Source organism: Octopus bimaculoides, chromosome 5 (assembly GCF_046866305.1).
Source record: "Octopus bimaculoides isolate indiv1 chromosome 5, ASM4686630v1, whole genome shotgun sequence".
Classification (NCBI taxonomy): Eukaryota; Metazoa; Mollusca; class Cephalopoda; order Octopoda; family Octopodidae; genus Octopus; species Octopus bimaculoides.
The window spans coordinates 75,992,010-76,016,666 of record NC_142932.1 but is presented as its reverse complement, the minus strand read 5'-3'; the positions used below and the strand labels follow the sequence as shown (position 1 = coordinate 76,016,666).

The 24,657-nt window shown below is 36.7% G+C and overlaps 1 long non-coding RNA gene across 1 annotated transcript in view; it reads left to right on the top strand.

The window, feature by feature from the left end:
- Positions 1-24,180, top strand: part of LOC106878203 (uncharacterized) — a 40,575-nt gene extending 16,395 nt beyond the window's left edge. The window contains exon 3 of the long non-coding RNA XR_016241916.1: positions 22,835-24,180. This is a non-coding gene — a long non-coding RNA (uncharacterized LOC106878203). The remainder of the gene's footprint in view (positions 1-22,834) is intronic.
- Positions 24,181-24,657: the final 477 nt, after the last annotated feature.

Genomic DNA, 24,657 nt, shown 5'->3' with positions numbered 1-24,657 from the left:
TAATTATTATCTCGGTTATTATTAGAGGTTGAGTTGGGTATTCTATTATTAGTGGTAGTGTCATTGTTTAATGCGGAAAAATTATAAGGTGGGCTGCTATTTTGTGTTGGGTCTAGGTTTAGTGATTCATCTATCGTCGTGCTATTTGTTATTTCGGTATGGTAACGTGGGCTAATATTGTCGCCGTCATTACAATTATTATTATTATTATTATTAGGCATGTTATAATTCATGGGGATGTTATTTCTTATACTGTCAGTGGGGGTTCTGGGAATATCGGTGTTAGGCTGATAATGATTAATCATTCTTAATCTAGCTTTTTTTATTTTGGTTTTGTTATGTTTAGATATAATACATTTCATATTAGGGAGGGTTGAATATGAGATTCTAATAGTTTTAGTTGAAAAGATACTGCTATATTTGTGAGTGGGTGGAAAGTTCTTTGATATAATTGAGAATATCCTCTTACATAATTTACCTGTGACCGCTACATTGTATGGTATGTTATACCATATGTAGTTGCGTAATTTATTTTTACTTTGTTTAGAAATCATTCTATTTCTATTATTATTTCTATCGTTAGGGCTTTCTTTGCGTGAACTAATATCTATATGATTATTCTTATTATGCTTTTCTATCTTATGTCTATTATTATTCGTACTGGTTATATCTGTTCTTTTGTTTATGTTCAACTTATTTTCTATAGCACCATCCATGGGGTTAATTCTATATTTCCTAATTCGATTACATGGTGGGTTTATGTTCATGGTTGGTGCTTTGGGTGGATTATAATTAAACTTATTAACAAATGATATCGTCTGGGAGTACCCAGCGTTATAGAGGGCTTGATTATAATGATGGGCATGTTCCTTGAAAATGTTTTCATTCGAGGATAGTTTGGTAAGTCTGTCCGAAACAGCCTGGACGGTTGTGTTAATTATAGAGGGGGTGGTGATTGGAAAGTGTGTTAATGTAACTAGTGGTTTCTTCAGGTTTCCTGGACGGGTGGTGGAGTCCTTCATCTAAGTCTAGTGTAGCATCCAGAAAATTAACAATCTTATAGTTAGTCATAAATTCAAGTTTTAAGTTAAAGGATTTTAAAAAATGTCTAATCTTTTTCCTAACTCTTTCAAGGGTGCTCTTGTTATCGGTAGGGTAAATAAAAAGAGCATCGTCTCTGTATAGACCCCCTTGGAGTTCCGGTACCTCTGAGAATAGCCTCTTTAGTAGAAAGGCTCCGACTAAGTCAGTTACCTGAGCTGAGTAGCTCGAGCCCATAGCCACATTGAAGCTATCAGGGGTGTCCGACCTGGTCCAAAGTTTACCCTCGAATTCAACTATAGTTTTCCTAGCTAAGAGTATAATGTCTATTTTTTCTCTATCTATGAGGGAGAGGTTGCGAGCATAAATTAGGGACTTATTTAATAGGATAGGTGAAATACTAGCATAGTAATTAGATATATCGAATTGTATAAACGAAAAGTCTCTCTTACGCTGGATAGAGTTGAACCATATCAAAATGTCCTCAGTATTGACCCATATGTTGAGTGGGATGTGAGGTTTAATTCGTGGAATTACTCCGTCTAGGATAGTCTTACTTAGTCTGCCTATGTCTGACTTAGTAGGGCATATAAGCCTCACTTGTAATTTCTCTGGGAATCCTGTCTTATGGTCCTTAACGGTAATCCATGGTTCCTGGGGGATGAGTGGCTCCGTCCTTTCCAGTAAATTTAGCTTGGACATGACTACAAGCATACATATATTTATACATATATACATATATAAACATATATAGTATATATATATATATATATATATATATATATATATATATATATATATATATATATATATACTAGCAGAGATACCCGGCGTTGCCCGTGTTACATGCAATTGAAGAATGATACTTTTCTGTTATATTTTCTGTAAGGAACTGGAATACATATGATTCGAATTTCATCAAAATTGCACATGAGGGTTCTTTCCCTCTTTACACACCGTAAAAATTCTAATCATGACACATGTATCCCATACTATTGATCTTTATGCGCATATTCCAAAATTCCAGTCTTCTAGAACCTGTAAAAAGGATTTTGCTCCTGAAAAATGGAGCTCATGGAGCTCTAAAATGTGGGAATGAAGGCCCCTATTGGGTGTGTGTGTGTTAATGTCAACCAGAGAAGTTGAATTGTTTGGAATGTTTTTAACTTGGGTTTTATAGTATGCCTGTATATATGTGAAAGTATAGTTTCACTTTAATAGTTTCAGTATGAAATTGAAAGTATTAAAATGAAAGTATCTGGCATTACAGTAGCGACATGTTATTGTTTCACTTTTGACACGTAATACTGAAGTAGTGGAATAGTTTCAGTATGAAAGTGAAAGTATCTGACATTAATAATAGTTGTGTAGTCCTGCAGCTAGTCCGTAAGTAATTTATGCTCGTTTTCAGCAATGTACTTTGAAAGCGCCTGAGTGTCGTAAGATGTTTCACGAATGACAGCAGTGGGAAGGCTATTTGACCCTGACCTGAATGTTTGCGGCAGGCCATAGGTGGACAATTCATTACCACTCAGTGTGGCAATTCTGTCTTCAATGTCAATGAGAGTTTTGTTGTAGACTTCATTGCTGATACCCTCCATGTGAGGATAGAGCCGTTGAACTTGCCGCTGAAAGTATTCAGCCAGTTTGTCCCTGTACTTGAGCCATAGAGTTGCAGGATCACACTGTTCGCATGTCTGTAGTTATACTGCAAACAGTGCCCTGAGACTTTTAGGTGATTCTGATAAAGCAGCCTCTCCCAAAGTTGCATCCCGTTGTGCACCATCTTCTAACAGTCCTTGTCGATAGCAGGCTTCTCTGTATGTTGTGCAGACATGTCCATGAATGGTTCTTAGGGCCTGGAAAGACGTGGGGCCTCTGACCTCATGCAGTAGTAGGCGGAGGTAGAAGCACTCTTGTTGAGTGGGATGTACTGTGTATACTCGGCCAAGGCAAGTGTCAAACTTAACGCCAGGGTATCCATGAACATTTTGACCTGCTTTCCTTGGAGTCCATTGTTTTCCATTCCAAGTGTAGTACGATGGAATCTGTGGATACAGTAACGTTTGAGCGAATGGATCCACTTGACAGAGCTTGAAGAATGCAGTGAGTGTGCTATCCCTTGGTTGCTCTGCCTACAGAGAAGCATTAGCATCGGTGAAGTATACTCTTTGACCGTTTTCCAGGTGCACTGCCAAGCTGTTGAACGGTGGGGTGTCGTTGGTGAAGTGGAAAGCCAAAGATGCACCAGAAAGCCTCGTTGCTCCTTATGTAGCGTCCCACCTGATAGTGCGTCACCTCATCCTGGCAGTATTGTTGTTGAAGTGCAAACATTGCAGCGTCAGAACCCTTGTTCACATACTTGCAAACATACTTGATGGACTTAACGGAGTTGCAAAACTCAACGTTAATGTGGGCATTGAAAATCTTTGACAGAAGTGGGCAGTAGGGAACAATCCATCTATTATCAACCTCGTGCTGTCCGATAGTTGCTGTGAAACCGCCGTCTTGTGGTTTTCTCCGTCTGTATGATGGATACCCATCAGCACCTGTCTGAGTTTGTTGTAGGAACTTCCTTGGAAACTTTTTTGAACATACACTGTCTTTCAAACATGGTAAGTTAATGCTGAATCCACGCCCACATGGACCATGCACCATGTTTGCTTTAACTATGTTGTATAGTACTTTGGCTAAACCTGGATCAGGAAGTTCTGCAGAGATTATGTTGTCGAAGTCAGTTGATTTGATCTTCGTTGAAAGCCAAAGCAGGATATGAGCATGTGGAAGGCCCATTTTTTGCCATTCGATTGTGTACATGTCACATTGTATGGGTACGAAGATTTGCCCTTTTTTTAGGAGGTCCATTAGAGTAATTAATTTCAGGTGGAAAACTCGGGCGAGGAAGTCATGCCTGTCTTTAGACTTTTGACCGAAGAAGAGTTCGGCCTGAATCTCCTTCCACTTGGGATTGCATGTGAAAGTGATGAATAAGTCAGGCCTGCCGTAATGGCGGACAAAGGTCATTGCATCCTGTGTTCTTTCATGCATATATCGGGGACTTCCAGTCTTCCTTTGCTTGTTGGAGCAGCATCATTATTGATGGCATCTCGGAGATGGATGTAGCTGTCAGAACGCAATTTTTGTTGATGTGATCTGATGAAACACAATCTCTCTGATTCCATTTTTGCGCACATATCAACTGCAAATTGATGAAACAGATCTCGAGACTGGTGGAGGTGATTAGAGGAGTTGTTTCGTGTCATAAATCGGTATGAGTAGAAGTCCATGCAGCATACTGGCTTGTTGAGATATTCATTACGATTTTGTGGATGTTGCTGTGGTATACCGATGTGGTAGCCATTCTCACCGTAAACAAACAGAAGTGGATACTGAAGTGTATTGTATGATCGGTTTGTTTCTGTAATTCGTTGGAGGGTGGTGTCACGTCACCTAAGCACAATGTCTCTGGGATTGTGCTGTGCACCGTGAAGGAATACAGCTATTTCATTGCATGTTTTTGAGATTCCGGTTCGAATATAAGGCAAATCTGAAAGGGTTCCCAACAGTTATTCGTAGCAGTGGTAGAGTGTTTATGAGGGGTGTGAAGTCCCCATGAATGGGTATTTGCAACTTCTAAGATGAAATTTTAGAAATATTACTTTATTTGTGTATAGTTTTGGATAAAAAAAAAACAAATGACTAATGTGTGTGTTTATGTGCATGTGTTTGTGTGTGTGTATGGGTGTATATATGTATAGATATCTGTATGCATGTATATATGCGTATATATATGTATATATTACATGGACATGTATATAAATACATCTACACATGTGTATACATGTACATGTATGCATATAGATGTATATGTATATATATGTATACATGTACATGTATATATATACATCTACATGTGTATATATATATATACATGTACATGTATATATATACATCTATACATGTGTATACATATACATGTATGCATATACGTGTACATATACATCTATATCTATACATGTATAAATATGCATCTCTCTCTCTCTATATATATACATATATATATATATACATACATATATATATATATATATATATATATATATATATATATATATATATATATATATATATATATATATATATATATATATATGTATATATATATATATATATATACACACACGTATATATATACATGTATATGGATACATTTGTGCAGATATATATATGCATGTATGTATGTTTATATGTATGCAGATATATATATATATATATATGCATGTATGTATGTTTATGTGCCTGTATATATGTGAGAGTATAGTTTCAATATAGTATATTCAGTATGAAAATAAAACCATGAAAGTGAAAGTATCTGTCATTACAGTATCGAAATGTGATTGTTTCAGTTTTGATAGTGAAATAGTGGAATATTTTCATTTTTTAAAATGAAAGTATTTAACATGAGTGTTTTTGTTTCACTTTTGACACTCAATACTTAATTAGTGGAGGAGATATGATGTTGCTGTGGGCTCGAACTATGCAAGAAGTTAAAATTTGTTTGACTAAAATACAACCGGGACCGTAAGTAAGGCATGTGTAAAATTTGAATGAAATTGGTAGTGTAGTTCTCGAGTTTTAGGGATTCACACAGACACACACACACGCACGCACACACACAAACATACTCATTTTTATATATATATAGAGATACATCTATACATATGCATGTATATAATACATGCATACATATACATCTATACATCTACATATATATATATATATATATATATATATATATATATATATATATATATATATATGTGTGTGTGTGTGTGTGTATGTGTGTGTGTGTGAGAAAGTTGGTATGTGAAAGCACGTGGTTGGATGTATAAAAGATAATAAGAGTGAAAAAACTACAGAAGGCTTGTGTTACTTGGTGAAAGTGTATATTTAAAATATGTCAGAAAAATGTTAGAAAAATGTTATAAAATCTTTTTGGTATATAAACATTGTATTTTGAGAAATAACCGGTTTCGTGTTGTCTTTTCAAATTTCTCTACTTCATTGTGTCGTGTTCGCTCCAGTCTGAGAAAGATAAGTTCTAGATAGGGGGAGGTAATTAGGGATTTCTTCCGGTATAGGGGAGATAATCGAAATCTAGGAGGTGGTAGAATTTGATTAATTTACCATGGTTTTGTTCTATATTTTTTCCCCTTTTTTTTCCTTAGTGGGGTGATGAATTTCCTTATTTAAATGTGTTAGCAATGGTTAAGTTTGGGTTTGTATTTTTGAACGAAAAAGGTTTCCTTATTTAATCTAATCTGTGTTGGTGTTTTAATGGCACATTGATAAAAAGGAAAGATTATAAATTGTGGTAGCATTTGTTTTGCGCATTTCTCAATATGATCACTAAAAGGTATCATTCGGTATTCTGGGTGTGCAATCTGCTGGCGGTGCAGAGTTCATCTACGTCTGAGCGATAATCCTGTGGACCCTATGTAGTTCTCGTGGCAGCCCGAGCATCTTATTACATAAATAAGATTTTCTGAGGCACAAGTAAAGTTAGATTTAACTTTGAATTTGTGTCTCTCTTTGAAGAGGAATTCTGAACCTTCCAGAATGTTTGGGCATCCTGGTAACCGACTACTTGATAGAGATGAGTGTCAAAACTGCAGTCCAGATCTTGCTCACAATGACGTTTAGTTGTTCCTCAAGCTGAAGGAGAACCTCAGGGACAGCCGTACTGAAGACATTAAGATGAATTTCAAACATGCATATATAAAAATTAAAATATTAAAAACCAATACTCTTTTACTTTTTTACTCACTTACTTGTTTCAGTCATATGATTGCAGCCATGCTGGAGTACCGCCTTGATATTGCATATATGTAATAATTAAATTATATATTATGCACTTTATTGTGTTTTGTTTTGCACGTGATTCTCCTCTCGACCTGTGGAAAATTGTCATTGTGTTGCATGAAACCGGTCGTGGCGCAAAAAAAAAAAAGCAAAAAAGCAAAAAACGGTTTGGGACCCTGGTCTAGGAGATACCACCTGATAAAATGTGCAAAGCAGTAAGTAGACTGGCTGAACTGGTAGAGCATCAGACACCACGATTTGTGATATCGAGCTGCGTCATTTTTTTTAAAGCCCTGAGTTCAAATTGCCGTCTATTTTGCATTACCCATCACTTGTTATTTTATATTTTAAATATGATTTTGTGAATTCGGATTTTACTTGTTGACTTTAACTTCATGGCTCATGTCATTTTGACATACTATGAAAATATATATATATATATATATATATATATATATATATATATATATATATATATATATATATATATATATATATATATATGCACATATATATATATACATATACACACACACACACACACACATATATGCGCGCGCGCACGCATGAGTGCGTGTGTGCGTGTATGTGTGTGGTGTGTGTTTATGTGTGTGTGTGTGTACAATCCCAGACCGCACGCTTGACTGACTTTTCAACTTGATAAGCATTTGAAACTGAATAAGACTTTCTCTTTTGTGCACATGCATAAATATGTTTGTGGTTTCATGTGTGTGGGTGCGAGTGTATACGTATATATATATATATATATATATATATATATATATATATATATATATATATATATATATATATATTCATTTACTCTTTTACTCTTTTACTTGTTTCAGTCATTTGACTGCGGCCATGCTGGAGCACCGCCTTTAGTCGAGCAAATCGACCCCAGGACTTATTCTTTGTAAGCCTAGTACTTATTCTATCAGTCTCTTTTGCCGAACCGCTAAGCTACGGGGACCTAAACACACCAGCGTCGGTTGTCAAGCGTTATTGGGGGACAAACATAGACACAAACATACACACACACAGACACACACACACACACATATATATATATACATGTATACGACGGGCTTCTTTTAGTTTCCGTCTACCAAATCCACTCACAAGGCTTTGGTCGGCCCGAGGCTATAGTAGAAGACACTTTCCCAAGGTGCCACGCAGTGGGAATGAACCCGGAACCATGTAGTTGGTAAGCAAGCTATTTACCACACAGCCACTCCTATATATATATAATATATTCTTTTCTACTCTAGGAACAAGGCTCGAAATTTTGGGGGAGGGGCCAATCGATTAGATCGACCCCAGTACGCAACTGGTACTTAATTTATCGACCACGAAAGGATAAAAGGCAAAGTCGACCTCGGGGGAATTTGAACTCAGAAACGTAAAGACGTAAAGTACCAAGGTGCGTAGCTTAGTCTTGAAGGTATTCGGCTTACGATTGTGAGCCGAACGTCGTGAATTAGATACCCGGCGGCGCATTGTGTCCTTCAGCAAGACACTTTATTTCACGTTGCTTCAGTTCACACACCTACACACACACACACACACACTACTTTTTATTGTTTGAGGATTTAAGAACATCTGTGGATTAAACCATATTTATTCACCAAATACAGTGTTGAGTACTCATGCTCACCGTCCGTCGTTATCGAACGTTAAAATATGTGTTTGTGACATGTTTCTACTTCTAAAAACAAATTCATTGCAGTTGCCGTGGAGTGAATAAAATTATCGTTTAACTAGCCGAATGTTCGTTTATTCCTCATCACCGCTTAGCACTGTTACCATCAAATTTATACCAACCAGGCTGTCTGCGAGTGCAACTCAATAAATGATATTGATTGCTTTGAGACAAAGCTACGGCTTTATAGTTTGCACGAATTATCTCTCTTCAGGATCTTCTGCTGAGAAGGCTAAAGAGTCAGAAACGCATTTGGGAGTCTGATAAGGAGAGATACTGAACAGAAATGGCGCGTTTTGACACCTTTTCTTATTAGCGAGAATTTTTTTCGTCCGGGTAGCTGCAGTGAAATTGCCTCTGGAATTTGTAATATGTTACAACATAGTTTTAACTAACCTAAAATTTGGTGCTAACGTTGCTATATATATATATATATATATATATATATATATATATATATATAGGTTATGAGAGGTGTCAATAAGACCCAAAGGTGTCAGGTAATGCTGAGTAAGTACTATGGACAGACTCTAGTTAAACTCTAGGTTCGGTGATTATGCAAATGAGGAGTCTAACGTAGGTCATATATCAGCATGTGTATATATAAAAAAATTTCAGAATGAAATAAAAATTCAAGGCTGTGTAAGATTTTAGAACATTTATAAATAGAAGCTCTTACAGCTGTTTCCGGGATATTTTATATACCCCTTCATCGGAGACGGTGTGAGAAAATGGTTAAGCAATAGTTATTTTAGATAATATATGAAATAGAGAGTGAAGTGGAGGAATGAAAATAGACGTGAGATATGCAGGGACTTTGCATCTGTAGATCCATTATTTAGGCAGAATGGTATACAGGAGGCCTCGTCTCTGTGGATCGTATGGTTTCAGGGTTATTTCTCTTCATCGCGGCTAAACACCCGTTCAAAAATATGTATATACTTTTCTAAGTGACTCACAGTCACTGATCTAATAAATAGAAACATTCTTGCTCCCAAATCTCTCAACGAGAGATATTCAGTAACAGCACTTTAAACTAACGATTATTTGCCAACCTGATGTGGCAGTCCTGTTTGGGGCGAATGCTACTGTTGTTTAGCCCCAGGAGACATCACCTGCAGCTGGTTATACGACATACGATCTGTGTCCTATGTATATCTATGTCTCTGACTATCTGCCTGCCTTTGTGTGTGTGTGTATGTGTGCGTGTGTGCATGTGTGTGTGTTCTCAACAACTTTTATAACTTATATTTTATAACAGTGTTGTTCTACACTTTTTTCTTTTTAATTTTACAATTTATAATTTTGACATTTTTCTGTTCTATTGCTTATATTTCTTCATTTGGATTCTGTCTAGTTTTAAGTGCATCAATCTTCATCAGTTGCGCCCGATATAGTGAGTGTTTCTTAATAGTTTTCTAGAGTCGTATAAAGTATCTAGCAAGTATTCATTTTCTTTCAGATGATCTGAACTTGTTTACTGGTTATTTTTCATAAAATTTTCCCGTAACTGATATATGTAGGTTAAGGTGTAGTATGCTATGATTTATTGAAGTTTCTTTATTCATGCGTGTATTGTACGTGTCATTGAGGTGCGGAACATAACTGATATAACATTCTTAGAAGACACTAAATTAAATAGTAAAGCCTTTTATAGTTGAATTTCCCAGAAATCGGAACTCATGAGATACAAAGAAGCGTACTTGCGCGCGCAGACACAAGCACGAACATACACATATATTAACCCACACATATTAACCTTTGCATACACATGCATAAACTAAGAATATGCAAAAGAAACTAATAAATTATAGTAACTAATGAATTTATATACAAATATAAATATTTAGGGGTGAAAAAAGTATTCGTACAGAACATAAATAACTGATAATTCTGATTCAATACTTCGTAGCATAACAAGGCATTTTAATGTGGTGTGAAAGAAGGAAAGTTGTAAATCTAGTCGAGTTAACGGTTCCTCGTGAAGATAATATGGACGCCGCTCGGGCTCGAAAGATGGACCGTTATGTAAACCTCCTCGAGAAATGTGAAGACGCAAGCTGGAAAGCGGAGCATTTTCCAATCGAAGTTGGATGTAGAGGATTTGTAGGACACAGTGTAAGACGACTGCTGTTATCGTTAGGCCTAACTCATCGTAAGGTAAATACCATCATGACCGATATCCAAAATACAGTGGAGAAGGCTAGCCGCTGGATTTGGTTAAAAAAAGACGATGAGCGATGGCTAGAGAAATATTGAGCTTTGTTTTAATAACCAGTTGATCTAGCAAGCGGGTCCTCATATCAGTAATATAATGCCGTCGAGAGGTAGGCCCCGAAACGGCGCGCATTCTCTCCTGATGACCCCATACACTTGCTGGCTTCCGGTATGCGGAGTTCTTGACTGGTAGCACTTGCATGTGCGAGTTGTTTGCAAGACATTATTCAGTTCCACTTCAACCAATCTCTTCTTGTAGTTCTTAATCAATGACTCGCATGTTTCTTTAGGAATTTTTTTCCCTTTCTTCTTGACAAATTTTCTTCAAATCTGGAATGCACATTGGGGCTCTTGAATGAGTTTTAATTTTCAAATAACGCCACAAATTTTCAATGGCCATTCTAATAATTTTATATTGTAATTGGCAATCCATTTTTGGTAGACTTCGCCATGTGCTTAGGGTCGTTATCCAGTTGTAAAAACCACCCTTCACAAAGCTGGAGCTTTTCTACAGTGTCCCATAAATTATTGTTCAAAATATTTTGGTACATCTCTGCATTCATTCTACCATCTAACACATGTAAATTGCCAGTACCATTTTCAGAGAAACCTTTAGTCGAGCATATCGACCCCAGGACTTATTTTTTTAAAGCCTATTACTTATTCTATCGGTTTCTTTTGCCGAACCGCTAAGTTACGGGGACATAAACACACCAGCATCGGTTGTCAAGCGATGTTGGGAGGACAAACACAGACACGCAAACAGATACACACACACACACACATACATACATACACACACACACACACACACACACACACATATATATATATATATATATATATATATATATATATATATATATATATACGACGGGCTTCTTTTCTGTTTTCCGTCTACCAAATCCACTCACAAGGCTTTGGTCAGCCCGAGGTTATAGTAGAAGACACTTACCCAAGGTGCCACGCAGTGGGACTGAACCTGGAATGTATGTATATTGTTGTATCTAAGGAGATACATGCATACACACACATATACATACATACACACACACATACACACGCATACACACACACGCACACACACACACATACGTGTGTATATGTATGTATTGGGTCATTCCATAAATAATGCGGTTTTTTTATACTTCTTTTATTTTTCAAAATTAAGACACAAACTTCTTTTTTTAATGAAAAATATACTCTCCTTCAATTTCTACAATGCTCTTCCATCTCTCTGGTAGACGTGCAAGGCCCCTCTTCTAAAATCCACTTGTCCGTAACGAAAATACTCCTCTAGTATTGTTCTGACCTCGTCTACAAAATTCATGTTTTTTTCCGTCCTAATGATTTTGGAGACTGCGGGATAAATAATCAGATGGGACAATGTCTAGCGAAAATGGTAGGTAGGGCATCGTTTTCCATTCAAACTGCTCCAGCCTTTGGAATATCATCATTGCTGCATGTGGCCGAGCATTATCCTGATATGGAAGAACACTATTCGTCTTGAAACCAAAGATGATCATTTAACTTCTAGCACTAACTTAAGTCGCTCAAGCTCCTCACAGTAGATTTCCTTTGTTATCGTTTGGTTTTGGTTTAAAAGTTCAAAGTGGACAAAACCTTTCACATCCCAGCAAACAGATAACAGTACCTTACGTGGGTGAAGACCTTCTTTAATCTCGGGTGCTGGTGTTTCTCTTTTCCCTACCCACTGTCTTCGGCGCTTGACATTTTTATAGAGAACCCATTTCTTGTCACCAGTCACTATTCGATCCAAAAAAGGTTCATTCGTGAGATGTGATAGCAAAGAAGAGTGCACATTCACTCTTTGCGCGCGATTAGACTAGGAAAGTTGGAGGAACCCATTGACCCAATTTGCTGACTTTTCCGATGGCGCGCAGATGTCGATGAATGTTTGAATGACCAAATTCAAGCTTCTCTGCTAGTTCCTCAACAGTTACGATAGGATTTTGAACTCATAAAGCAAAATATACCGAATATGCGCCTTTGTCACTTCCATTATAGCGTTGAAAAAATAACTGTTAAAATCGAACTGCACTCTTCAAAGCTTGCACTAAGAATAAGGACAAGGTAAGATTACCACATGCCTTTATAGCAAGCTGACGCGGGTAGTTTATCTCACCCCCTCCGACATTTAATTCATGCAACTGAAAAACCGCATTATTTATGGGAAGACCCAATATATACAAAATACTTTTTGGTTTCGTATACCGCTTCTATCTCGTACAGGTTTTCTAACGGACTAGTTTCCTAGTTATAAAATCAGTGATTGTATGACACCATATTTTCTATATATTGCAAGCGAGGTTGAGCTGCTGTCGTGCCTGACGTCCGAATATCCACCACCGAGGATATCCAATACAGATCGAAACCACGTAGTCTGGTGTTCTCAGAGTTTGGGTGGCAGGAGTTATCTCCCGCTTGCAATAACTATCGAGTGCGAGAAGTGTAATGAATAAACCAGCTGGAGGAGATGGAGGGTTAAATGGTAGTATCGTCGTCTCTTAGAGGACAGCCACATTAATGTGGCCATAAACAATACTTTAGGGTTCGTATACTGCAATAAGTATCCGGACTGTTGCCATAATAACGAAGTTAAAGCACACAGAGTAAAGCCACTTGACAAAGATTGGCCTTAAATTCTGCTGTGCATGCGCACTAAGTTTTAATGTTCTAAGTCACTTCCGCTGTTTACAGGAGTGCTTGGGAGGAAGGTGTGTAGTGTGTGATCGTCGCGTTGACCATAGCAGAGAAGATTGTCAAGGCGATACCTGAATAGAGTTCAAGGTCAATCTTTGCCAAGGGTTTTACCTTGTATGCTTTAGCTTCGTTACTATGGTAACAATCCGGATACTTATTGATCAGACCGCGTTTGTCAAAAATGCGGAAGAACTCATGAATAATCAACGACCGTTCTACAATATGTGTATATGTATATACTATTTTATCTTATTTTATTTTATATTATTTTATTTATATTTTAAATTTGATGTGCTTAATTTCATATATTAGGAGGACGATGGAGCTCCTTAACTGTGGTGAAGGCATCCCGTTTAGGAGAAGGAAACTCTGATATAAAACCAGGTCTTTCATTGCTGAGGGTCTTATTAACAGGGCTCTGTTTATAGCGGCTTGTCTAGGAGATGGAAACTTCTGAAGAAAAAACCTGAGGTGTGTTGTTCTTGGTATTGTGGCACACATGTGCACCATATTATTGCTATCATCACTTCCAAAAAGTGTGGCTGGTTCTACACAAGCCTTCAACACTAAAATCAAATCATATGTGTGTGTTTTCTAACAACTTACATTTATTCGTTCAATACAGCGCAGCTCCAACTTGCAAAACTAAAAAGTCCTCCGGTGAGAGAGTGAAAGGGGCAGAGACAGGTAAAGGATATTACTAGAAATCTCTTACTAGATCTCTACTCAGTTGGCGACCATTGGGTGATGGTCGTTCCAGCACAGAACTTGTGAGTAACTTTGATGTCTGTGTCCTCCAGTGGTTACAAAGCAGGTTTGTTTAGACACAGCACTGCTTTCTCTAACGGGTGTGGAGGGGTGGGGCGAGATAAGAAGCCTTGAACGTTGCTTACCCACCTTAAACTTGGCAGCCCCCTGCAGCTGTTTGGTTATTGAGAAATACAGTCGAAACATAAAGAAATTTAAGAATATTAACCTTGGTTTTCTGGAATGTGCGCACTCTCCAAGACAATCAATCAGCATCAGAACGAAAAACAGCACTGGCTGCCCTTGAACTAAAGAAATACAACACTGACATAGCTACACGACCATATACTTTCTTGGAGTTCAGTAGCCTTGGAAGGCCACCAAGCCTCTTTCATCTGTCTTAGAGCACATTGGACCTGGCCTCTGCATTTCTTACAAGCATTCTTTTTTCTGGATGAGCTCTTATCACTTATCTATGTTTTGTGAGAGCCTTTTATGATGACCTCAAGGGCACGGTGTTACTCCTACTTTTTCATCCAAGAGAGAGACACTGTTAACTGACAAATCTGACTTCCTGAAACGATGGCACACGCAACATTAAGGTTCAGACACTCACTTCTTCCCCTTTGCCGTCGAGACGCCGGAACGAAAGCACATGACCTAGCTGGCTCTCATATATACGCAGACAGCTAGCTATCTCTCGCACAGCCGCGGCAGGTTACGCAGAAGAAGAACATGACCTCCACACATTAAACCCTTTCCATTATCATTCAACTTGTATATATATTTGAGGCCGACATTAAACGTATCTAAAGTTACAGCCTTGTTTTATGTATTCTTTATACAGTCTTCCTATCAAATGAGTAGAGTCATATTTAGATGGCTCTAGAACCACCATCTAAAGACTATTGAAAATGGAAATATGAAATTGTACTATCAATGTTTTTTCGGGGAGGTAGCAACGTGAATGAAGCGGTTTCCATTAAGACGGTATATTCCTTTGAATATACCGTGAATACTATTTCAACGGGGTGTAAAAAAAAAAAAAATACCCTCCTACATTTATGAGGATAAATGTCTCAGCAGTAAGCACACGGTCCAAACCATGACAACAACTACAATACAGTCAAACATTAGCTATACGAAGATACCTCCACATTTGTCGAACATCCCTACCACCACACCAATAACCGTATATAGTATGAGAGATTTTATTGTCACACTCTAAAGCATTCATGAAATTGTAAGCTTTTTTTTTCATTTACTCTGAATTAAAACCTGATAAAATTTAAGAATAACTACGTAACCAGCAAATAAGCTAGTTCTAAAATCTCTACAAGAGATGAACGCAGTAGCTGTACTGGCAAGTAATGTTTGCCCTCTTGGTGTTAAAAAACCCCCCAGTAACGTCCGTTCGAACGGAACAGCCATGTTGAAGTGGCGATAAACATTACTCGCCAACTATGTAACCTTTATATTGATAACAAACTCTTCCCTTCTTAACAGTGATCTCAGTTTGTGGAAATGATCTTTACTGCTAAAGGTTGTTTTTACGTGTTACAAGTGAAACGGTTTGTTATTTTTTTGCTATGAATTTTCTCTTTAATTATCCTCTAATTTAATACAGTTGTTTCATTGTTTAAAATGGAAAGATAGAGTGGCAAGAAGAAGAAGAATAATCACAGGCATATAACAAATCAAATCACTGTCAACTCACACGCACGCATGCACACACACACACACACACACACACACACACACACACACACACACACACACACACACACACACACACACACACACTGATACCTACGTGTATAGACGAATGTAAATATATTCTCTGCCCGAGCGTATATGTATGTGTATATAGACATACATATACAAACGCATACATATGTATGTATATATATATATATAAATATATGTTTACACACACACACACACACACACACACACACACACACACACACACACACACACACACACACACACACACACACACACACACACTCACATACACAATCATACGCGAGCGTGTCTATAACAACAAAACTTTACACTGCAAATGAATCCTTAATCGATCTTCAGAATGAGTATTCTAGTTTAAACAACTGAACGACCTAATTATTGTATTTATGAGTAACTGCATACTCTATAGTAATCGAATACTCTGTAGATAATAATCCACACGTAACACCCTGGCAAAATCAATATCATCTAGATCCCGGGCTTTTTATGACATGAATTTCAGAGAAATTGAAATTGGGTATTTTATAGGCTTGTATCATATTTCATATAAATTCTTTCCTCTATTATATATAAATGAAGTCACTATTGAAAAATCCGTCTCACAAAGTTCGGGGTGTTACAACAAGCATTTTTTTCTTTTTTAATGTTTATTAAATATCATTGACAAATACTTTTTTTCCCCAGAAACTACTACAATCGAATTAGACAAGCGTCTCTTTAAAAGTACCGACTAACGTAAAATAGCCCATTTTATGGAGTGTTTCATAAAACGTAGAACTTGTTCTGCACATTAGTTTGTATATAAACGGATTTTTCATTTTTACATAAGTTTCTCTTTTTCACCTAAGCTTCTCGGACAAAAATTGTGGTTCGTGAAAAATCTAAAAAAAAGGAGGAACTTTGAAAGAATTTGATATCTCTTTAAGATTGATATTTTTTCTATATATCATTTATGTTGTACTTGTTTCAGTAATGAGAGTGTAGCTATGCTGTGGTACCGCCTTGAAGGGTTTAGTCGAACAAATTCTACATATACACACATACATGGATAAAAAAATAACGCATTTAGCGTCAACAGACTCTCACACACATACATGCATTGTACGAATGGGTACATGCCCGCCCGTACGTCAATGTATGCACACATACACATGCGCGCACAACACACGCACACATACACACACACACACATACACATATACAAGTATGCATAGATATTTTTGTTTATATATATATATATATATATATATATATATATATATATATATATATATATATATATATATATATATATATATATATATATATATATATATATATATATATATATTTGTGAGTATGAGAATATAGTTATATGTATAACAGAATACATATGAAGACACATAGGATCTATTTTAAAACGGGGGCCACATTTTTCATTAATGTTTTACGTAGTGTTTTTGGTACGGAAAGACTTTCAAACTTCGTATACTTATCTATTTTGTGTTATAGAACAGAAAAATATTTTTGTATTCGAATTTATTTCATGTAAAAAATTGTCTTATTTCGATAATTTCAACCAATCACTCACAAGTATTCAGTTGTTTACATTTACTCCTTTGGCTGATTAAGCGATGTAAAGCGTATTTAATCTCCATACCTTCGTTTTATTTGCTTTTTTCATTTTAAATTTGCTTTAACCCTAACCCTAACCCTAACCCTAACCATAGGGTTAGGGTTAGGGTTAGGGTTAATTGTTTCAGAATCGTTTGTTTATTTAGTCGGCACTTAATGTATATCGGCTGAATGGACGTCAGTGATTGGTTGAAATTACAGAAATACGACAGCTTTAACATGGAATAACTTATGGATTTCTTTTTTTTTTAAGAAGACTAAGAGAAAAATATGTTTTATATGACACATTCTACCAGTGTTCCAAGTTTCAAAGTGTTTCGTTAATGAAAATGTTAGAAAAATGTTATAAAATCTTTTTGGTATATAAACATTGTATTTTGAGAAATAATCGGTTTCGTGTTGTCTTTTCAAATTTCTCTACTTCATTGTAACGTGTTCGCTCCAGTCTGAGAAAGAAGAGTTCTAGATAGGGGGAGGTAATTAGGGATTTCTTCCGGTATAGGGGAGATAATCGAAATCTAGGAGGTGGTAGAATTTGATTAATTTACCATGGTTTTGTTCTATATTTTCCCCCCCTTTTTTCTCAGTGGGGTGATGAATTTCCTTATTTAAATGTGTTAGCAATGGTTAAGTTTTGGTTTGTATTTTTGAATGAAAAAGGTTTCCTTATTTAATCTAATCTGTGTTGGTGTTTTCATGGCACATTGATAAAAAGGAAAGATTATAAATTGTGGTAGCATTTGTTTTGCGCATTTCTCAATATGATCACTAAAAGGTATCATTCGGTATTCTGGGTATGCAATCTGTTGGCGGTGCAGAGTGCATCTACGTCTGAGCGATAATCCTGTGGACCCCATGTAGTTCTCGTGGCAGCCCGAACATTTTATTACATAAATAAGATTTTCTGAGGCACAAGTAAAGTTAGATTTAACTTTGAATTTGTGTCCCTCTTTGAAGAGGAATTCTGAACCTTCTAGAATGTTTGGGCATGTTGCACAATTTGGTCGACCACATTTGTTTACTTTCGCATCTGTTGTTTCGGAAAATAATTTTGCCTTTGTGAGGATCTTTTTCAGTGATTTTGGTTGTTTGTGGCTTTTGATGATTTTGTGTGTGTGTAAAATGTCCTTTAATTTGGGGTCCTTATGTAGCATTGGTATGTTTTGGGTGATGATGGTGAAGGCTTCTTTGTTTCTGGGGTTGTATGTGGATATGTACGGCAGTATTTTCGGGGAATGTGTGTTACTGTGTTTAACTTTTCTTAAGTTTTCTATGTTAATTTGTGATGCACGTCTGATTCCATCCTCTATGAGTTGAACTGGGTAGTGTCTGTCAATTAGTGTGGTTTTGAGTTCTTGTAGTCTGTAGTCTCTAGTATTTTCTTCTGACACTATTGTGCATATCTTTCTTGCAAGGTTGAAAGGGATGTTTGTCTTGGTGTGTCTTGGGTGGCATGAATCAAATAGTAGGTATTGTTTGGCGTCTGTGGTTTTGTAAAATATGTCCGTTTCTATTTTTAGGTTTACTTTTTTAATTAGTATATCCAAGAATGGGAGCTCCTTTTAGTTGTACTCCATTGTGAACTGGGTTGACACTGTTCAATAGACTTTTGAATTTCAAGAGTTCATCTGTGTTTTCATTCCAGAGTATGAAACAGTCGTCCAGGAACCTTTTCCAATTTTCTTTTATGTATTGGGAAAGGGTGTCTCCAAAGGTGGATAAAGATTCCTGGTATATTATTATTTCCAAGTAACCCATTGTTAGGTTCGCAATGACTGGAGCTGCCCTAGTGCCCATAGCAATTCCGGATTTTTGTCGGTAGAAAGTATTGTCAAACATGAAGTGGTTGTTTCGTAAGATGAATTCAACCGATTTAGTAATGAATTCTTTACTGATCTTGTTTGGGATTTCTTTCGGGAATTGATCCAGCCAGAATTGAATTGCCTCAAGTCCATAATTATGAGGTATACTGGTGTATAAATTAATCACGTCAAATGAGACCATGATTGTTTCTTCCTTGACTTTCTTTGGGAGGTGATTTAGCATATCCAAGTCATCTCTGATATAGCTATTTATGTGTTTAAGGAAGGGTTTTAGGAGGATGTCCATAAATAGACTTAGTCTGTGTGTTTCACAGGCTGGGCCAGCTATGATGGGTCGCAGTTTTAGATCCCCTGGGTTTGGTGTATGTATGTATGTCTTTGGTGATTTTTTGATGGTTTCATTTATGATCTGGCTTTTGTGTATTTTTGGCAGACCATAGAAAAGGCTGGGCTTGCATTTGAAGTTTGTTAGAAAATCAATCTCCTTGGTTGTCAGTTCATTTCCATGTGTTTTAATTAGTGAGGACAGGGTTTTCATTATTTTTTGTGGGGTGTAGTTTGTGACTTTTTCATAGTGTTGGTTGTCATCCAGCATGGAGATTATTAGGTTTCTATAGTATAATGTGTCCATTATTACAACTGCACTTCCTTTATCTGCTTCCTTAATCGTAATATCTTCATCATTTTGGAGTTCTATTAGTCCCTTCTGTTGTGTAGTGTTAAAGTTTGAGTTAACTGTCTGTTTATGCATGGTGTGGTAAGGGAAGTTCTCGATGTGGTTGCAGAATTCATCTAGATTTTTATTTCTACCTTTGTGTGGGATGTGCTCACTTTTGTGTTTGACTAGTGAGTCATCTTCAGTGTTGTGATTGGTAAATGCTTCTGTGAGTCTTAATTTTCTACAGAATTCTGTTATACTGTCCTTCACTTCATTTTGGTTGGCTCTGCGTGGAGTTGGGGTGAATTTTAGCCCTTTAGAGAGGATGTCTATTTTTATGCTTGAAAGAGGTTTGGTTGAGAGATTGATTATCTTCGGTTTTTTTCTGATTACTAGATTCCAGCCTGTGTCCTGGTGTCTCTGGCCTGGGGCTAAAAAATGTTGTTTGTAATTTTGTTTGCATGAGCTGTCTGTTAGGTTATATGGGATTGGTTCGGGGAATGGTAGTATTGTTGCCTTAGATTGTTATATGTGTGTGGGTGTCTATGGGTGTTTTGGTTAGTGATGTGTGTAACTCTAGTATGTGGGATGTTTCTTGATCTGATGTTATTTTGTGTTGTTCTTGAATTCGGTGGGGCCAGTAATTTTGGGTCATAGGGTAGTAGTGACTAGCATGTGGAGTGTTTCTTATCCTAGTGTTGTTTTGGGTTGTTATGGGGTGGTTATGCCTGGTATTGGGACGTTGTTGGTGTGTTCTGTTCCTGGTGTATGGGTGATCTTTAGGTTTGGTGCAATCTATTTCATAAATGCGTTGTCTGTAAGCTTGTTCCCTGTTTAGTTTTGGGTGGTTCAAAAGTGGTGGTTGTAAGTGATTTCTATTTATGGTGTATGGAGGCTAATGAGGAGGGTTGTTGTTGATTAAGTGGTTGAAATTGGTGGTGGTTTGTGCGTTGTTCAGTTTTTGTTTATTATTTATAGTTTTTTTCTTTAGGAAAGGATTATCTGTGCTGAATTCTTGTTTAAAAGTTGATTCATATCTTTGGAAGAAATCATTGCTTTTTTCCCAGCGTAGGAGAGAGTTTCTTTCTTCCTTTTCACAGATTTCTTTCCAAAAATTTATGGTATTTTCGAGGGGTTGTCCCTCGGTTTGTTTGCTTATTTCCCTGTGCATCTCTTCGTCGATGTTTTTATATTTTTCTTCATTAGTGGAGGCCCTAAGTCTTAGTAGTTCAATCTCTGATTTTAAATGGAATAGTGCTAACTTTTCCCTGATGGTTCTCTGTCCGTCAGGTTCATTTGGTATTGTTTTGATCTGGAATTTGCGTGGGAGAATAATTGGTGTTGAGTTCATCCATCCCTCGTAAATATCTGCTTTGTTGGAATTTTTTATCATATTCCAGTAAGCGAGTTTTCTATTATGGAGGCTTGTATTCCAAATATTCTCTATTTTTCTTTTTGTTAAATTGACTTGTGTAAGTATGGCGTCCTGATGTGTTTCATTTGGTGTGCGTTGGCTGTCGTTCGGTTTGTTTGTGAATACCGACTTTAGTGTAGTACACAGAGTGTTTAAATCTTTACTAATTTGTTCTTGTTTTATATATATATATATATATATATATATATATATATATATATATATATATATATATATATATATATATATATATATATGTATGTATGTATGTATGTATATATATAAATATATGTATGTATATATATATATATATATATATATATAAATATATGTATATATATATATGTATGTATATATATATATATATGTATATATATATATATATGTATATATATATGTATATATCTATATGTATATATATATATGTATGTATATATATATATATATATGTATATATATATGTATATATGTATATATATACACACACACACACACACGCACACGCACACACACACACACACGCACACGCACACACACACACACACACATATATACGGCACGGCACTACAGTGACTAAGGGTACTAGTTAGCACCAGCATTGCTAGAAGTAACAGTAAAAAAAAGCTCTAGCCACAAGAAAGCGCTTATCTTATGACTGACATAAGTGCAGTCTCGTGGCTAAGAGTTGTTTACTACAATTATGAAAAATATATAATGATTATTATTTACGCTTTATCTTTTATATATATAAGAACACAATGACCACCTGATCCGAGAATCGAAATCGTAATCTTGCGGGCGGTAGTGAGATACGCTAACCACTAGGTAACTTGCCTTCAACATACATGCAAACACTTTTTAATATTCATTTCAGCAATTGCTTCACGCTCTTTTGAGCTTGAGGCGCGCGCGCTCACACACACACACACACACACACACACACACACACACACACACACACACACACACACACACACACACACACACACACACACAGAAAATGATGTACATTCATTTATGCAGACACTATTAAATGCGGTGAAGGCTTATGGAATAAGATTTATTGAAATCTAGATATGAGCCCGCGCGCGTGCTTGTGTGCATGTACGTCTATATATATGTTCAAGTCAAGGAGTGTATACACATCCTTCTTAATTTTAACATTCTTTGATAGGTTTTATTCTCTATCCTTTATGACCTCAATTTATGTTATATATTCACTGTCAACTACAGCCAGTGTCATTTATGGCTTACAACCCTAAAATTATTCTACCCTCTTTCAGTGTACCCGCGTGCAACAGACGAAAACAACATACCAAGGAGAACTCAGTAGATCTTGTGAAATATCGTTTTTACACCAAGCATTTTAAATGACGCAGCCTGCACTGTTCGATGCAACACAACTGGATGTACAATATCTTACCCCTAAGAGACAGCTGCAGGATGGGCCGAAACGATCGTCGTGCTGAATAAATATTCGTACTAAATCCATCTTCCGTTACCTTCATCAATTATAAACTCAACAAGCACTGCGGATTTTCCGACGTAGACCCAGTGAAATTTATATCGTAACTATGGATGGCATCAGGTAGTTCAAACGGTAAATGTGCTTTATACATACATACATCCATACATACATGTATATATATATATGTGTGTATGTATTTATATATGTAACTATTTAGACTTTGGGCATATGTCTATTAGTATATCAATTAAAGTTTGATGAAGGTAACGGAAGATGGATTTAGTACGAATCTTTATTCAGCACGACAATCGTTTTGACCCATCCTGCAGCTGTCATTTCTCCACAGACTGAAAAAAATGATGAACAACCTTAATCGATTTTCGAACCTTATTGGGTTCTCATCAGAGACGTCTACACCATTCTGACAGTCTCCAGCGAAACAAGTAGTCATATAGATAATACACATAATTTTACCTTTATATTCATTCACAAGCACACACTCTCACACACTGAAGAATACATACATATACATATATACATACATACAAACACACATAAGCACACACACGCACACACACACACATATATATTAAAGAGATCTGTTGTGTAAGGCCGGAACAATGCAAGAAGGTACAATGTAAACTACAAAACGCAAACAAAACAAAACAAAGTTGCTGTTTTACCATGTATTACTATATTTTGGGGCTATGACATTTGGAAAAAGTGGTTTTCGGAAAAACTACCGCTTTTTTCAAATGTCCTGAAGAAGTGGCTATAACACCGAAATGTAGAAACACAAGGTAAAACCGTAACTTTATTTTGTTTTACTTTTCCTTTTGTTGTTTACTTTATACTCTCCTGCATTGTTCCGGCCTTGAAGAATCTTTTAAAAGTAACATCACCCAGTGTTTCACTAAACCGACTCTATTATATGTGTGTGTATATATATATATATATATATATATATATATATATATATATATGCTGAGACCCTCTTCGGTCATGACTGACCATGGGATTGCACCTAGAAAGTTACCTTCCCAGCCAGGCACACGTCCGAGCAAGGTTTTTTATGGAAGACCAGCAGTCGTCCATGCATACCGGCCTCCCCTCTCCACAAGCTTAGCACTTGTGACGTCACAACTCATTTCTACAGCTGAGTGAACTGGAGCAACGTGAAATAAAGTGTCTTGCTTAAGAACACAACACGCAGCCCGGTCCGGGATTCGAACTCACAACCTCACGATCGTAAGCTCGACGCCCCAGCCACTGAGCCATGCGCCTTCACGCGCGCGCGCGCGTGTGGAGGCGCATGGCTCAGTGGTTGGAGCGTTGAGCTCCATATGTATGTATGTATGTATGTATGTATGTATGTATGTATGTACGTACGTACGTACGTATGTATGTATGTGTGTGTGTGTATGTATGTATGTATGTATGTATGTGTATGTGTGTGTGTGGGGGTATTGGAGAAAAGAAATACCACCTAAGAATATTGGGAAAATGCTAGGGAAGATATTTAAAAAAAATGCTTCTGGTATAATACTGTGGGTTAAAATCTGTATGTAAACTGATTAAAACCGGTGGATACCTATACTCCGTAACCGACTCTAATAAGAGAGACCCAGTCTTGCAGTC